General features: G+C 39.1%; 1 pseudogene; it reads left to right on the top strand.

Moving 5' to 3' along the window:
- The first annotated feature begins 3,268 nt into the window (after positions 1-3,268).
- Positions 3,269-6,815, top strand: LOC104029259 (cysteine-rich venom protein-like; annotated as a pseudogene).
- The last annotated feature ends 12,552 nt before the right edge of the window (positions 6,816-19,367 follow it).

Genomic DNA, 19,367 nt, shown 5'->3' with positions numbered 1-19,367 from the left:
ATAATTTTATCTCTTATTTTATTAATTGCCAAGATGACCTCTATCCTTGGGGGAAAAAAAAAAAAAAGAAAAAACCACCACTCTATATTCTACTCTCTTGTGCTCGGTTTCTAAGGTGCTGATTTCTCTAAGAAAGAATGTAAGAGTAACGAACTCCTGTTTACAAGTCCCAAAAGATTAAAAATCTCCCTTTTCATTTCAAAGCAAGAGATCAGGAAATTTAGAAACACTTCCTTCCTATTTTGTAGGCTATATACAAATATATTTAAATATTAAAACTATTTATGAGATTATTTGTCTGTGGCAGAAGTGAGTATTTATTGAAATAACACTGCCTCAGGTAACCACAGTCAGACACAGTTATGTGTGTGCTTAGTCTACAGCCTCACTTGTTGAGAATTTCCTTGCTACTGGCCAGAGAGCAAATCACCTGAACAATATTTATTCACAGTAGTTTTAAAGTTACAAATCAGTCACATCATAGTATGTATAAAAGCATACAAAGCTCAGTAGCAGCCATTAGAAGGACAAGACCAAAAAAAATATCCAGATTGAGCAGCAGTCTCTTTCCAAATCTAGCTAGTAGGCGATGGTTTGGGTCTTTCTCAGTTGCTCCTCATCCTTCACCACTGCAGATCTGATTAAGCTGTGTTCAGCAGAGGCTTAAACTCAGCAGTCAAGTCAACACAGCCCAGCAAATGAGGAGCAGTCACACTGCCAGTCTGCAGGTCTACTTCTGACAGCGGACCTGAAAAATCACCTGTAGGCAATGGTGCCTGAAATGTCTCCTTTGTAAAGCGAAAGCAAATTTCAACCCTTAAAGACTGCAGCTGTGCCACAGTGGGCAGCGATCCAATCAGTACATCTGCTTGGACTGAAAGATGGTGAAGAGCAGGCATGGTGAGTAGCTTTGCTCTCCAAAGATTGAGGGCAGACATCAAACGGTGTATTTCTCTAAGGAGGGTGGATTTGCTCTACCTGCTCTCCATGCTGGCTGAACACACGGCGTTCCCTAGTTCAAAAACAATGGTGCAGTATTATAATGGTGCTATTGTCAAAATTTTCAATTTGCAAGTCATCTACACCCAGCATCTGCACCTGGTAGTCCAGCGTCCAGTCCAATAGCCTTCAAAGAGACTCGTAGCTTCTGTGTTTATGTGCCTTGCCTTTGCCTGGGCTAGCTTTTTTTGTGTGGCGTCTACCCTCATCTGACAGTAATTGTTTGAATTAGTACCCTGTTGGTTATTTCCCTAATAATAATCTGGAGTGGAAGGTGAGTTGGGTTGTGTGGAAGAAATTAACAATATTCCTTTTTGCAAAACAAAGTTAGCTAAAAGGATCAGGTCTGCAAGGTGTTTTGTACAGCTAAGAAAAAGATCTATGCAAAGCCTGAACCACACAGAACAGCATGAATTTTAATCAAAGGCACTAGTTAAGCTGTCATTAACTTCAGTGGAATTGAAGAATTGAAGAAACTGGAATTTTGGCTTTATTGCTTGAGCTCAAATTAAATTCTAGTAATTCAGGTTTATATAAGGGCTGGAAGAAGAACTTTCACAGTCAAATCTCTCAAGCTGATTTTTTAAAAAAAACTTTCCATAGATTTATCTTTAAAAAATGTTCTTCAAATGTGAACATAAATGAATCCACTTTGCAGAGGGCCATCAATCATGGGAAACGCTTTTCTAATGTCGGATGATGCTTACTTGAGCAGGACACTGGTGTGACCCTACTGAACAAATTAATGGGCTTTTTTTTATACAAGGAAGCAAAGATGAAGGAAATGCTGCAAATTCAAGATATCTTGAATAACGAAGTTAAAAGGGGGTTGATCCATCTGTTACAAGAAACACACAACTTTATGCTACTTATGGTTCCTGTTTCAGTGCAAAGCAAAGTCTTCTCTCTGTACGAGATAGTGGTGCCCATGCACCATCATACACTCATTTGCACAGTTTCAGCACATTCAACTGTATTAGGTATCAACTAAAATAATCTTCTGTGTGGCAGGCTTGACTTTGCAACAGTTTTGTGTCTTGCTTACCTACCACACTACACCAAAAACTTTACGCAAACAGAGATTAATGGATTTTGGGTTTTGTTTTTTTCTCTCTAGAAATGGATCTACTAACTGCAATCATTTTCCTGGCTGCTTTGCTACACCAATCTGATGGACAGCTAGGAGCATTCCTCTATTCAAAAGAACTATAGAGTAGTTTGTATAGATATCTAACATAGCATAATCTGTTCTAGTGATCTCTAGAGCTTTACAATTCAGCATTAAAATTATGAACATGTTAACATAAGACAATAAAGATAACTCATTTTTCACAGACTTTTGTATTAAAATATTTCTTCTGCCTATCAAAATATTCTTCTCTTCACAAGAATAACTTAAAAATACTATTTCCAAAAAAAATATATGAACAGAAGCTATTCTATAATAGTTTATCTAAGTATCCAAAACCTAATCTTCACCTCTCCTTAGAGAGGATTAATCTTGTAAGATGTAGATATCTACTACGTAGGCACTTCACAGAATCACAGAATGGTTGGGGTTGGAACGGACCTGTGGAGATCATCTAGTCCAACTCCCCTGCAGGTTCACCTAGAGCAGGTTGTACAGGATTGCGTCCAGGAGGGTTTTGAATATCTCCAGAGAAGGAGACTCTACAACCTCTCTGGACAGCCTGTTCCAGTGCTCTGCCACCCTTAAAGCAAAGTTTTTCTTCATATTCAGATGGAACTTCCTGTGTTTCATTTGTGCCCATTGCCCCTGTCATTACACCCCACTGAAAAGAGTCTGCTCTATCTTCCTGACACCCACCCTTAAAGATATTTGTAAGCATTGATAAGATCACCTCTCAGTCTCCTCTTCTCCAGGCTAAACAGACCCAGCTCTCTGCCTTTTCTCATAAGAGAGGTGCTCCAGACCCCTAATTTTCTTCATAGCCCTCTGCTGGACTCTCTCAAGTAGTTCCTTGTCTTTTTTGAACTGGGGAGCCCAGAACTGGACACGGTACTCCAGATGTGGCCTCACCAGGACAGAGTAGAGGGGGATAACCTCCCTTGACCTGCTGGCCACACCCTTCCTAATGCCCCCCAGGATACCATTGGCCTTCTTGGCTGCAAGGACGCCTTGCTGGCTCATGCTTAACTTGTTGTCCACCAGGAGTCCCAGGTCCTTCTCCACAGACCTGCTGAATGGACATTTCCTCCTTTCCTCATTTTAAGTTTCAAAATGAAAAACAGGTCCTTGAGCAACACAATGAGATCTGTAATTCCCACAGCCAGGAACATGCTGAAGCTGGTAAACTCTGCAACTAGCCTGCTTTCCATTTCATTAGCAGAAGGCTGTAGCCTTCTAAACAACCCACTCTCAGTAAAGAGAGAGGGCGGGAAAGGTGCTCTGGGATTGAGATTAAGAAATCAGAATTTTATCCTTTTGTTTCTTCAGGTTTCATGCAAAGTTAACTCAGACACAAAGCCAAAAGAAAGCAACAGTATGTTAAAAAACTCCTATTATTCAGGACCGTCTGGAGATCCGGACTGTGTGCTACTGTGCAAAACAACCTGCTCCGCAACCTTTAAGAGCTGAAGAAACGTGGTGCCCACGCCGCCGTAGTGTAAACTGGCACAACTCCTCTGCTTTCCGCTGAGAACCACAGGAGCATTCAGTGCACAACCCCCAAGACATTCGCAGGTTTTTTTTCCTTCTCTTGGTCTGCACTAACCTGTCTGTGACCTGAATACTTCTTCCTTTGTGTCTTTCAGGTGTGGAGTGAGAAAGGTACCAAAAATGTTCAGAAATAGACAAATAAGCATGGGATGAAAATCAGTCCAGAAGATCAGAGTCATTAATGGTACATGACAAATATGGAGCCTAAGCTGATGGGTTAATGACAATTTGCAGATGACCCCTGTGCATATGAACTAGAAATAAGGATATCTTTTAATCTGTTATAGAATATCTTTTTTAGGATTATTAAGCACAAAAACATCATCTTTGTCAGATAAATACCCTGAAAGACAAATTGTTGGAACTTGAGAGAGAGGGATGTTATGTACTTGTACTTTTCTTGAAGTGTCCGCTTTTGGTTCCTGCTGGAGACTAGGCAGTGCAACAAATGACTGTTGGTATGACTAAGTACAGACATTTTTGTGTAACATTTTGTAGTCAAATAAGTATCTGTGACTGAAAGCTCACCAAAATCAGAGTAGCACTTCCTGCAGCTTTCATAGGATCAGGTGTACTGTCCTTTCCTTAAAATCGCAGGGCAAATAGGTTGACATCATAGAGATTTTCTTAGGATGTAGCTACATCCCCTCTGTCCTACCTCCTACCCTACAGCTTACTTCTCCCCTAAGTAATAAAATAGACTTACTTCTACTTCAGGTGTCACCTGCTGTGAGAATGTATTACTGTCATCCTTCCCAAGAACATGGGCTGAAGCAATTCAAGTCTGGTACAGTCAGTCCTCCAATTTCAAGTATGGATTTGGAGCAACCGTGGAAAATGTCAATATTAAGAGCTATACTCAGGTATGGAGAAATGAAACAAACTGCAAAGATATGTTAGAATTAGAGGAGTACACTTAAGGGACCTGGGAGATTTTTATCACCAGAATAAAAAATTATCACTATCATCAAACCATTATCTATCATTCATGCTCTAATCCAAAGATGAATGATAAAATAAAACTCTTTTTCATCTAATTCTGAGGCAATAGAACCAGTATTTTGGAAGAGCTGTCCAGAAGAGAAATATTATTCTGTAGGAAAAATAATTCTATACCTTTAAGGTAGAAATAAATATTTTCTATATAGGGATTGAAATACCTGGTTAAGAAATGTCAAAGCAAAATATCTATGATGAAAATATTTGAATTTAAACTTTAGTGTCCTGCCAGAAACTGTGTTCAAAAACATTTGGAAACTGGATGACATGGTTAACTCATTTTTCAATTTATTCTTTCTGACAGCTAAACTGTAAACTTAAAAGCTAAATAGACAAAATGACACAATATCTTCTGGTTCTGTTATTTTGTGAGCTTTTTGATGAGAGTTCAATAAAACCTGACTCTGAAATAATGTGTTTAATTTTTATTCTACAGCTAATGTAGTGCAACAGTTACCAGATTGGATGTGCAGTTGCCTACTGTCCTAGGAACCAGTTCAAGTACTTTTATGTTTGCCAATACTGTCCTCCATATGTACTGCCTTTTTACTCATTTGAGATGCGATAATTATGGATAAGTTTTCAAAAACTCCTGCGGTCCATTGGTCATGTGTAGGATAAAATTATTACAGTTTATTTTAACCATTTATAATTTTGAAAACACTGATGTGAATTGTGGGTTTACCACCAGGTTAAATAGCAATATTTATTTTATCTCACATTGAAACAGATATATTAGGAAATTTTAGCATACGAACAAAGAAAGATCTGCCTCTGCAGCATCAGGCATCATGCACAAGTCATCCTATAACTTTGACCACAAACAAGAAAGTCAGATGCAAAGTGAAAGCCAATAGTAAATTAATATTGACAGAGGTAAAGAGCACATCTGAAACAGCTACATGTCAGAAGGCATCTGCTGAGGTTATTTCCTTATAAGCCACAATCACCTGAAAGCCATGAGAAAAGCAGAACTAGGAAGCACATAAGATTTTTTTTAACCGATAATGCTATACAAATGCAAATAATCAACTAATTTTCTTTCTCTAAACCTTATTGTCCCTTCTATTTAAAATCAAAGTTATTGTATTCTATGAATATCTGAAACTAAAACATGACTGTCTATGAAAATAATTTTGTCCAAAAACTTTTGGATGCCCTTCATTGTGATAAATAACATAAACTCCTGTTAATTGTTCAGAGTTGCTCTTTGGCCTTCTTTTGTGTTGTATTTCTTTCAAATTTTAGAGGAAATAATGCGATGCAAATATCTACACCTTACAAAAGCAGACCAAAATGTACAGACTGTCCCAGCCACTGTGACAGAGGGCTTTGCAGTATGTGCATATATTCTCCTCCTTACAACAAACATTGCGTTACCTCAGATAATAATGTTGTTCCTTTGTAGCATTTTATTTTGGCATGGTTACTTCTTGCTAATCTGGATGAAAGATCCTAGAACTGCCCCTTTCATTCCCCCCCAGAAGTAACAGTGGTTAAATATTCCACCAGAACAGGCACAGTCTTGAGCAAGAGGGTTGGACCAGATGACCTCCAAGAGGCCCCTTCCAACCTCAACTGTCCTGTGACAATGGGTCAATTGTGTTGCTGTTGAACAATAGGTGCATTATCGCACCGTCAATCTTCTGCTGCCCTCTTCTGGAAAGCTCAAGACAAAATGTCTTGATGTACATCTATAGCTAAGGGCACAAACAGATTGTCATGCTCCACACATCTGCATGTACATGAAGATCTGCACAGGCCCCTAGGTTCTGCAGCCTTCCATGTAGAGCAAGTCAAAGTGTACAAATAGATGGGAACTCTAAGATATCACCTTTCTGCTTGCATTCCCTTTTCTACAATATTCAAGCAATTTTAACAGCAGAGCAAAAGTACAAAGACTATATAGACACGAAAATTCCAAATTTTCAGAAAATGCAGAAGTATCAGACTGGGACTTGGTTTCCAATTAATATTTCACGGTTTTGTTTCTATCTCTTGTATTTTACCCAGTCCTTGCAAGTATCAAGGCTTCTTTGGAAACTGCAGAAATCTGAAAATCTTGTTTCGCTCTAACCATTCATTGGTGAAGGAGAAGTGTCCTGCTACCTGTAGCTGCAGCACTCAAATCATATAATGTCCTGATGGATGTCATTATAGCTGCTGTGAGACTTACTTATTAGGAAAGAGTAGAACTCACTGTGAAGTGTATTCACACTCCGTGCATCAACTCAGATTGACTTATAGGTAACATTTTTTTCTGAAATCTCACCATTACTTCAGTTCTAAATAAGTCTAGTACCTCAAAATAACTTCTGATGTTATTTTAGACTTTGTAGAAATCATGCTTAAGCTACTAATGTGTTACTTCGTGGTTTTCCTTGCAGTGGATCTTCCACTGATTTATTTCTTTTTAATGGGAATTTTGCAAAACATGTTAATTGCCACTTAATTTTATTCTGTTACCTTTTCTTTGATTGTCAATGGAATGTATTCCTGCTAAATAAATACACAATTTACCACCGGTTCACAAACAGAGCTTTTCCTTGAAGTTATTTATACTTCAATGTTTTCATTTGGAAAATTCCTTATGGATATTTCAAGGCTCTTTAATACTTCATGTGAGTGGGGATAAGACAGGAAAAGAAAGACAGAGCAAGAAGTGATGCATTTTTTTGTACAGCCAAAATAAGAGGCACATGTTGAATCTGCCAACTTTTACTCTGTGGCCTAAACACAAAGCTTCTGATACATCTGTGTATGCAGGTGATCGATGACATTTTTTTTCATATGGCACCAACAGTCAAGAAATATGAAGCTCTTTAAAAGCATTCATACAAAGAAAGAAAGATATATATCCCTTCCCATCCTCTCTATGAGTAAATCAGTCCCACACTCGTTTGGAATTCATATTGCAGCAAATAGAAAAAACTGCTGCTACAAAAGGAAAACCCAAGAAAGCAGTAGATCCAAGTCCCCAAAAATCCACATCAAAATATCTCATTTTCTCCAGAACTTCCCAAGAACCACTTTAGTGCTGATTCCTAACAGTGCACACCTTTAGGATGTCTTCAAGAGGACCAAGTCCAGCTGAAGGCTTTAGATGTGCCTTCTCCCACCTCTATTTGCAGGCAGGCCACCAGCTCCCACCTAGCGGGTAATTTAGCTGGATCTGCTGCACATGCTCGCAGTGCCACGTTAGTTGGTGCTTTGCTTCTAATTATGCATTTCTTTGAGTAAAGTTTGTCATTTCATATCTGTCCAGGCCTTTTCCAATGCAGGGCATGACTCTGTATCTGTATTGACCCAGAACTGAGGACGTGGATTTGTTACCTGTCAGTGGCGCTGCTTACTTGGAGAAACTTTCTGACCCATTTAGTGAGGGGCATGATCACAAGCATGCCTCTTTAGATGCTGACAATATTATTACATTGACAAAACAGTATTTCAGAATCATCTTACAACTTTTTTTTTTTTTAACATGTTATAGCTTTTATCTGATCTTTATATTTCTAACTTTAATAAAAAGGTAGATACAGAGGAAATAGAAGCTCTTTGCTTGCAGTTTATAAACTCTGATAGGTGTTAAAAATGCGCAAATGTCTGGAACAGCATCTTCTCACTGAACAGAGAAGCTCCTCCTTCCTGCTAACCTTCCTCCTGACACTTCTCCCAAGTGATACATCCTGGTGCCATGCAGGATGCACTAGGGTGTCCCACCAGACCTCCAGTTGCTCCTCAAGATGGGTGCTGGTCTCCCATCGGTCTTGAGTCAGGAGTACCAGCCCTGAGCAGGACTGATCCCACTTACCACCTTCCCTTCCTGTTTTAGACCAGTAAAAATCATTTTCTCCATAGGTCTGCAATTCTAGTTAAAAACACAAGAGGGTGAACCATACCCAGACATTCAGCTGCATCTGGTTTTCATTTTGCTACCTGCATAAAGGGCTCCTCCTTTGACTAGAAATTAAAGTCCTGGGCCTACCCTGGCCAGATTTTAACACTTGCTTGGACAGAATTTCTTAGCTAATACCGGATGAATAAATAATCACTACATATAGAAACAGATTGGTAGTGGTTTTCTCCCCTCCATTGTTTCATCCTGTCTCTGTTGGCCAAATTGCTATCATATTAAAGCAATTTATACCACCAAATTAAGGCAATTTATGGTTTCCAGGATATCAATGACTAATTCTGATAGCCTTGATTTTCTGCCTGCCTGAAGCTCAGTTTCAACATCATGACTGTGTGCCACTATTCAAGGCTTCTACAACTACAGCGATATTTGTAGAAAGTGTAATTCAAACCAAAGCTGGGTGAAAATTTCCTGAGAAACCTATGTTTTCCTCAAAAAATACTCTATAAAACCCCAGTTGTCTTACAGGAGGATACATAATTTTGGCAAAACTCTCAGGTGTTTCCAAGATTTAATTTCTGCTTACAACCAAGGAGATGGGTGTTAAAACTCCTTCCACGCACACACTTTCTCTTTCCTCCCTCTCCCTCTGGGCCAATGAATATTTGAAGAGGAATTATTTTATTATTAGAGACTTCTGAGAGAGCTCCCTCTCCAAAGAGCCAGCTTTTGTGCTCTGGATATCCAGCTATGGTATTTGAGCATGGCAGCAGCAGGAGCTGGAAGAGATCACCTGCATTATGACGGGCCACCCTGGAGCATCATGCAGCCTGCTGGGCTACTGCAGGGTATCCAGGCGCTAACCTTCTTCCTTTTGTAGGAGATCTCAAAAGATTCTGCTTCCCTATTGATGTGGAATAGAAGAAATAGCAGGTGAGATTAAATGCTACCTGGGTGATCCTGTTTCTCAATACAGACTTCAAAGAGAGCTTGGGTTACTCCACTTAGTTGTTCATGTCCCTAGAAAGGCTGAGATGCTTCTGAATATGAGTTTCCCCTATACAGGTGAGGTAAAAGCAATATGACATTCACTGAGATCGAGCATGCCAAATAACATTTTTCTCCATTCTCTGACTGTATTTTCACACACTTATTTTTTATACTGGTGCCCTGAGAGCTACTTCCTTTGTGGTACTAACATATGCCTTTTTATATGTGCTGAAGTTACATCTACAGAGTTGTGCTACTTTTTAGGTGTAGTTCAGGCAAGAAGCTAGTAACACTGAGAATTTCCTAGAATTTCTATTCTGGTTCCAGATATACTCACAAGAAACACATATGCTGAGAGATGACAAGAGCAACTACTATGATACAACTCTAAGTCTTATCTGTGGAGAATGATGTAAGAGTTCTTAAGCAGTTAACTTACATGACAAGGACTTTAAACACAGACTTTTGAACAAAATGTTATAAAGTAACTTTTAACAGTCTTACAGCTTGTGAAGAAAGAACATCTTTTATATTTAAAATACACCAACTTCAGTAGTCATGTTATTTAATTTGGCTGTCTGAGAATCAGACTCTGGGCTAAGCAAAATGGAAGGTCTTTCACTTTCAGAATCACAAAGTCTTGCTGAAAGTCATGGGCCTAAATTTTCCCTGTTTTTCTCCATCTATCGGCATGAAACAGAGAATGACTCTTCCATAAATCTTGCCTCACTCATGTCCTTAACATGCCACACCTACAATAACAACAGATTAAGCAGGTAAAACTAAGACTTTATACTAAATGGAAAGCAAGGGTTGGAAACCTTGACATGCCATTAGAAGTTTGTGACAATTACAAATTGTCAGTATATCCAATTAATGCCCAAGAAACAAAACTGTCGCAAGATGCTTGAGCCAGACCAAGCAGCAAAGGGCCATCAGAGCAGGGACAGGATGAGGATGTTCCCCACCCCTGGGCTGCTTCTGGTTCTTGTAGGCCAGGCTGCCAAAAATTGGATTCCTCCAAGTGTAACGGCCACAGCTACACTTAGCAAAACAGGAGACGGACTTTCTCATTAAGAAGCTACTTGACAGCTACTGTCTCTGCTCCAGGCTGCAAGCAAGACATTTAACCTCCGTGCTTCAGTCTCACCAACTGCAACGCAGAGATAAACTGACATAGTCAGGGCAAGGGAGATTAATTAGAGAACACTGAGAAAGAGCCTATGAAACACTAAGACCTGTTAATTATAATATCACATTTCCTAGCCACACCTCCAGTATAATTATATCTCAGTTTAACCACAAGTCAAGGGGACACAGGGCACCAGGAGATACAAGTGAGGAAATTGCACTCCCTCCCGCCCTGACCCACCAGTGATGTCTGAAGGTTCATGGGCTGGTCACTGGGCTCGGTTGTCTGGTCTTGGGTCTGTGCAAAGCAGCCATGGGGCTGTTCCCTGGGACTCACAAAGATATTCTGACACCCACATCAATAACAAGTCTTGAAGAAAGGCAATTTTTAGGAAAAGTTGTGGTAACAGATAGGCATGGAAATACTCTCATGTACATTAAGGAAATGGCCCATGTTAACTATTCATTCTGTTACTGATGGGCAACCAAATGCTGAACACATGTATAACTGAAAACGACTCTTTAAAATGCTTATCATCAGTTTTTTGGTCTTTTTGACAATGATGGAAATTATAATTTCAAATCAAATGACATTTTTCTCTTTCTGTTTTGCATCATTAACACTCTTCTGCTTTCTTCTCTTCTCTCACTTCTGCATAAAGTGATGGAAGTAAAGGAGGAAAACTCAAGCTGCCAAACTAAAATCAAATTAAGGCTTTTATTTGTTTTTTTGACAAATTTTGAATGAAACACAAGGTTTTTTATTTTATTCACTGACCTTAAAACACCAATTTTTATTTCAGAGCATGCATAACCATTCGCCTGTCTTCTTTAAAAAGTCCTTTCCCAATGTAAACATTTTTCAGAAGACTTTCAGTTGTTCTTTTTGAGTCATCGGGTATAGGTCAGATATACTGCAGGTGGGTAATGTTACCTTCTTTAGACAATGATAAGTTGTTTGTGTAGTTTTAAGCAGCTTATTCTGGAGCTTTTTTGTCGTCAATGGGGAGGAGGAGAAAATAGTCCAAAACTAGTAGAATGAAGCATAGGCCTGGAAAAGCCTCAGGTCATAAAGGGAGTCACAATGATTAGCTTAGACCAAATGCTTAAGATTTACTCAGTTTTCTGTGATAATGTGGGAGGCAGTCAACACGAACCAACTCTGCAAGGGAAAACCTGGATATATTAATTGCAGGATGACTGTTAGCTATAAAAGTGAAGTTGTAATGAAATGTCACCTTAGGATGTGGCATGCATTTCCAGAAAATGGAAGAGCTAATGTTATCTTACATGATATTGGTGAGAATTTATTTGAAATTCTGTTTACAACTCTAGTTATTTGTCACTAAGTGAGCTGAAATTAAGCCCCAAAAGAAGAGATATTAACATATTCAGGAAAACAGATGGTCTACAATATCTGAGAAAACCAAAGAGCCCACTTGATTAGAAAAAGCAAAAGCTGAAAGGGAATAGGATTGTTCTCTACAAACATCAGAGGGATTAAAAAAAAAGTAAGAGCTGCTTGTGTTACCAGATATTTTTATCACAAGAACAAGATATATACACTGTATTAATAAATTTACTGAAGAAATCAGTTTCTAAGCATCAAAACTGGAAAGGTCAGCAGCAGCCTTCCAACTGAATGAAGAAGGACATAAAAATTTTGCAAGTAGAGGGCAAAACATTTATGGAAGGGATTATGTGATAAGCTACCTACAATTCCAGGAAAAGTCCTCAATGACCTAAAAATTTCCTGTGTTCCTAAAAGGACAAATGTTGGGTGATTGAAGAGGTAAAAAATATCAGTCACAATAAATAGGGTGTTGGAAGCAGCCATCGTGTTTCTTCCACAGATTGTAGTGGCTGAGTGTTCATGAGAAAATCAGCTTATAAATGGGAAAGGAGAGAGAAGACAATGAAAAAAAGAAATGTATAAAGAACCTGGAGGGAAAAATGAAATGAAAGCAAGTAGTAGAATGTGAAGGCAGGGAGACAAACCATGAGATAAGGGAAAGGCCATCCAAAAATGTAGAAAGTTTACTGGACAGGCAAACATCACCGGAAATATGAATGACCATAGAAGCCTAGTATTTAATAATAGGCATTGAGGAGGTTTTAGGGCACTGAGGGCACTCATGGCCCCGATCAGCCTCCCTTGAAGCCTCCCCAAGAGCCCCATTTTGGCTCAGCCTCTCTTATCTCGGTGTACCTGTCTCTAGTCTTGTTTTTTGCCCTGCCTCCTGGATGGGTCTTGGACCATCCCTTATGTAATCAATAAACATAAGGGTGGGTGCTTTTGAAACACAACAACAATACAGACCATTTTGACACAATATTGACCATAATATGTCATAAACCAAGTTTAAATCTTTGGAGCTTAGATTATTCCAGTAGCCTCATTCTAACGTTCATAGCAGATCTAGCTAGACAGATCAGTTGAACAAACCAGTATAAAAGATTTTTATCCAGCCTTATATGAGTTATTTAATGCTGGTAAGCATATGTTTTAGATGTACCTGGAAAGTATCTAAGAAGAATGTGACATCTAATGAGCTATGGCATGAAAACTTGTATCTTTTACAGGTTGGTATGAACACTTCAGAGATTGGATTTTTCTATTCAAATTGGTTTTCCTTATATTCCCATATTTATATGCTCTCAATTCATTATAGTACCTCCAGTGTTTGCTTGTCCCAGAACGGGTGTTGTGTTTTAGTAAGTTGGGTTGCAGTTGTTCATTGAATTTGTGCTTGGCCCATTGCAAGGAAATGATAAATTCATCTTGTCAGTTCAATAGCACTGGACTACTTCTGGGTATTCAGTGATTTAGTACCTACTTCCTGGTAACTAAAAAACAGTCACGTAAATTAATTATGAGAGTCACAAATCATGTCTTCCATTTGGTCAGCATTCAAGCTACAAACAAAGAAGTCCCTACTTGACTAATATTCAGACAACTGAAGGAGATGTTAGTTGTACATAGGAAAAACAAACAATATGGGAGTTTCTTGTAGGAATTTTTTTATGTACTGATCGTGCTACCTACATTTGCAACTTGTGCCAAGGTCGTACTGATTAGAACTTGTGGATCAGTGTTAACACATGTACAAAATGCACAGTTTATGTTGGGATTTAACTTGTGGTGTGGCTCAGAGTTGACAGCACTAATTGAGTCATCGAAATCAGATATTTACTATCTCTCTGTCTTGACAAATCCTCATGTAGGTCAGACCAATTATTTCATGCATTGCCACTAAATGGCACCATGCCACTAAGAACATTGCAGCTCAGTCTCTGAGAGGCTGATGTTTATATAAATTATGAAAGTGCCACACAGAGCAGGAGGTCTTATGGGATCAGCTCCCTGGAGCCTGTTTCCTACGGTCTCAGTCTACAGACACCCTCTCCGATCTGGCTGCTATGGATGGATTGTTTTACAAAAGTAGCACTGGGAGCTATATTAGCTAGGGAAACTGAAGTTAACATATCTTTCCTTTGAGGAATATTCCCTAACCACCCTCTTTGACTCTTCATGCATGCATTGCAATTATTGGGCAAACTTAGCATTATGTAGCTCACTTAAGATTTCTGTACTCTGCAATATTTAGTGGAGAGAGAAGTACTTAACCTTCTCAATAGGAGGGCACGATGAAGTGGAAGAAATGGAACAGGCCCTCTTGCTGAAACAGAAAGCATGCTAATTTTACTGTAGTCATCACTCCGGTGACGTGGCCTTTCCTTACAGCAAATGGAGCACATAGGACCTTTGAAGGAATAGCACAGCACTGCACTGAGCAAATTGTAACTGCAAAGGCCCGGCGGGGGGGTGGTGGGGAGGAAGAGGATTTATAAAGCTGAAAGTGGTTTATCTAGGTTTCAACAAGCAGGGAAATAGAAATCACACACAACATTTACAGATAAAGAAATAGACACCTTAAAACTCTGAAACACAGAAAATTGGTAAAAAAATTCATATGAGGAACAAAAGTTCCTGGGCCACAAGACAGGGATTGTAAATCAACTTGGCAAAGCGGTGAATACGCTTATCGTTGCAGTTACATCACCTAATATTATAGCTCTCTAAAGTCATTTCTCAAAAGCAGGTTCTTTTGCCATTATTCCTCTCAGGGAAACAGATGCCCACCCATGTGTAAACTGAGGCACCTAAGGTCTGTGAAAGGTCAGTGAGGAACAAAAGACTTCTCCCCAACTTCCCTGACAAATGCCCTTTCCTAGTACTCTTCTGGCAAGATGCAAAGAGTGGAGTGAATACAAATACAAGTATATTCACAGAGCTAGATTATATTTTGAAACCTAGAGACAGTCCTCAATAAGGAAAGACAACTGACATGATACATTACCATGTCTGAAATAATTTCCTTGTGTTTTTCCAGAAGCTTAATATCTGCTTGCCTTTAGAGCAAGACAGCAAGACTTAAGTAAGGGACTTCACATCGGCAGGAACAGCAACTTCACATCGGCAGGAACAGCACCTCTGTAAGAGCCACCTCAAGTGCCCAGATACGATTAAGGACAGAGGACTGATGGGGAGCAAGAGAAACTCCTACATTAACACAAGAAAAGACAATAGACATACATGATTTATCACTAACATCTTTTGCAAGTAACATCCAAGACTTAAAGCATTCATCTCATTCATGCTATTTCTTATTGCTTTCTCAGGATAACAGGTAGAGGTTTAAGGTATATATGAAGCATCCATCTTCCCTGCCGTAGTCCCTTTTTTATCACAAGAGCAGTACAAACTGGCCCTTGTGTAAGGGAGAATGAACCCTGTTATCTGTTGTAAACAGCTTTCCTGTGACATTGGGATACACCTCAACCAAAAGCTTCTGCTTCTGCATTTTATTCCTTCTTTGCAACGCTCATGAAATAAAAGCAGAACATGAAAGAGTGAAGTTTTTAAGCCCATCGTGCTCCTCTTCAACAAGGTAAGCTTTAGCCAAACACAGCTTAACTGGATGTAATTCTCTGGCCTATTTTATTTAGAGGGAAGAACAAAAAGACTGAGTAATTCCTTCTAGTCTTAACCTCTATCAGTTCTTTGCGTACTGGAGAGAGGAAGAACATTGTATAGTAATCAAACAAGGTCTTCCATAGAGAAGAAAGTCTGTGTGACTTCAAATGGAAAAATAAAACACAGCTACTTCAGCATGAGACCCTGTAATAATGAGGTAAACTAAGCCATCTATCTATTAAGCTGTGCTTGCTATTTGTGCATTATGTTTCCTCCCTCTTCTGATGGACATCTTAGTGTTCCTTGTAATAATTTTTTAGTGGGGCATTAGTGACCTTATTTTCCCCACATTTGTGAGAAATCAGGTAAGAGGCTGGTGGGGGTGCTATGGATCCAGTCAAGACAATCTTACTGTTGCTATCCAAAGAGTCAGAAAACACACTTACTGTTACTTCCCTCTTCAAGGTGAAGGAGTCTGTTAAAGGACTGCATGGACAAACTGCATTTACTTGGTTGAGCTTTCAACTCGTGGTGAGGTAGGTGTCTGCTGACTCAAAGTGTTAATGTTTAACAAAAAACCCTCTTTTACCATGACACCGCAGAAATGGGATAAATGTCAATGTTCTCAAAAAAAATTTTTCAGCTCAAGAGTTCAGGAAATCTAAGAAATATTTCTGTCACAGCGTGCAGGCAAGCTGCACCTTATCCTACTTTTATGGTCTCAGTAGCTATGTCCACAATAAGAGCACACGGCAAGAAGTAGCTTAAAGATTGGCATGCACCCAAGTCATGCTCCATAAATCCACATCATTGGCTGAGGGATACTCATAGCTCAGACTTCAATGAACTGAACTCAGAGCTTTAAATAACATCAGCCTGTTCAGCAGACCACATCAGTTCTCTTCTAGGAGGCATCCTGAAGCTGATTTGAGCCTGTGTCAGCCAACAAACATGACCAAAAGGGCATTGAGTACCAGGTCCTTGCATTCACCCAACCTATTTAGCTTATTTTAGATAACTTCCTTTAAGATGAAAAAAATTTCTCTTGAAAGTTTCTATTTCTGTCTTCTGACTTAAAAGGGCAGCATTACTGGTTAGATCAGATACAGAAATCTATAGCATATATCTGGTCAGGTGAATGCCACTCCTAATGATGCCTGAGGGTATTCTGTAAGAAGACTATTAAAGGCAGATTCTTTCTCATTCTTTACATAAGGATACTGCTCAATTTACCCCTTTATCTCTTATTTTTATTTATCTGGAAGCTTGAGAGTCTGCCATAACTTTTCACATTTATTTACATGAAAACTATGATACCTCATCAACACCATATTTTTCCATCAGATGGAAAGGTAGGATGAAAAACCCAACAGCTATTTAAAAGACAAATACCCAAAGTCAGTTAACAGATCCAGGTGTGCAACAATATTTATCAAACACCCTCACTTCTTCAATTGTATTTACAGCCATCATGATTAGGCTGAAGCTAATAAGGAGACACAAGGGAATTTCCTAGACACTAAAGACCGGCATCTCAAGATGTGTGCATTTTTGATTGCCCTATGCAGCAGTTGGATGGACATGTAAAGACTTCTGGCCTTTGAAATTATATGTTGCAGTTGGCTGTTCCCCATCACCTGGCAAGTTGTGTCAGAAACAAGACAATCCAGAAAAGAGATGGGAATGACAGACAGCCATTGACATGGCTTCAGCTGGGAAATATATCAGGCCAAAATGCAGGACCTACTGACTGTCTTCTATGCACAAAATTTCCACTGTGATGTCGGGCTGCAGGGTCAAGACCTTGTTTTCATAATTAACAGGATAAATATTTCTACGCTCCACAGACCGTATGATCAAGGGCCCATAGTCATTTTTTTCTTTTTGATAGGGAACTTCATTCATACACAAATTACCTAGAAGAGTGGGAATAATCTCTTTTCCTCTGGAGAAATGAAGTTGTTTCTCGTTTGAGCTTGGTATACAGAGGGCAGTGTTTACGGATCACTGTCAGTGCCTAATGCTTCCTGTGAAATTCTCATCAGGTTTGGATGAGCTACAAGGAGTTTAAAATCTGTCATTTTCAGTGCTCAGGGTAGAGCAGCATCTTGTCACAGTCACAAAGAAAATCCAAGCTTTTGCGGAGGAAAGCTGAAACTTTTCTCCTTGCCACTGCTGCTTCAGACTCAGGGTATGGCTATTTACCCTTCTTCTCTTAGAGAGGCTTGAGGAGAATATCAAAAAGACCTGCCATTTCCTGAAGCAATGCCCAGACCCAAACATGATACAAGACAAAGCCCATCTCAACTGGCACATGAATTATAGCAGAGCAGGCGAGCACATTTGCCAAGTCCTTGAAAATCTTGGGTGAAAAGCCTGGTCCTGAGTCAAGTTTCTAGAGTTTGGATGCTTAAATCTGAACTACTATCCAAAGGCTTGCATTATAGTCAATGAAGAGAAATGAGAATCTCTAAAACATTATGCATCTTTTCCTAAGACAGCTGTTTAAGAGAGTTAAATCTGATCATTTTCTTGAGATGCACATAATTTCACATTAACTACAAAGGCAGTATGAAGTGACCGACTAAGACATGCATGAATACTCTTTCAAATACAGACTGTGTGTTTGTATGTGTGTGTTTATGTACCTGCATGCAATTTAAGATACAAAATAGTAATCTCAGAGAAAGTCCTGACTGAATGAACTTGACTTGACCCATTTTAAAATGTAAACTTTTATTAAAAGGCACTTTCCCCAATAAGATTTCAACAACGAGCCTTTTCTGCACCCCTGAAAGTACTTAATATAAGGATTGCACATATGTCATGTGAGATATTCACTAGGGAAAACATTATGTAGTGAATAACACAAGATATTCATGTCTGAGCTATGGGTAAAAGACAATGAACTTTACTTGTAATTTTGTTCTTTTTTAATCACTTCCTGTGCAAACATTGCTGTCTGTCTTATCCTGTGGTACAGCAAGGATAAGCAATAGCTTTTTAACAAAGCTCTGCTTCCTCTCTTTGAGCTGTTCAAATGAAATACAGTTGCTACAAAGAAAAAATGCATATATGCTTATTTTAGCTTTACCGCTTGCAAGTTTGATTCTGTGATAGACTGGTATGTTTTTGCTAAAGGATTTGGTTTCCATTCCAAATCTACAGATGCATTTTCAAGGAGAAAAAGCAGAGGTCATTTTAAACTTAGTTTGGACAATGGTCTAATTCTACCTTTATACTAAAAAACTGAACAGTGCCAGGGTTTTTATCCTCCCTAAGATTACAACAGCAGTGTCAAGCAGACTTAGTCCAGGAGTTCACCATGAACAGGGCACCATTCCTAAAAGGTGCCTGGTGTCAGCCACCCCTCTTGGCAAGCTAAAGACTGACAAATATGTAAATTGGCCTCAGGACCAGAGAAAACGACATGGCACTGCCTGGTACACCAGTATAGATGGACCCTAAAAAAAATGAGTTCTTTAAATCTCATATCACGTGAGCAGTTTTCCAACAGTAGTCTCACCAGGACAACAGCCCAAGGTAGCATCAGCTCCCAGCATCTATAGATTATGCCAATTTTTATAGCCAAGCACTGACATGGCATTTTATTGCTGTATCTTAGCACTACTACTTCATGACCAATTAGTCTACTACTGCAATATCATCCCTTTTTTTAATAGATACAATTTTTCATGAAATAAAGGCTCCTACCATACAGTTTTTGCCTATCT

Source organism: Pelecanus crispus, chromosome 3 (genome assembly GCF_030463565.1).
Source record: "Pelecanus crispus isolate bPelCri1 chromosome 3, bPelCri1.pri, whole genome shotgun sequence".
NCBI lineage: Eukaryota > Metazoa > Chordata > Aves > Pelecaniformes > Pelecanidae > Pelecanus > Pelecanus crispus.
This window is presented reverse-complemented; position numbering and strand designations above follow the sequence as displayed.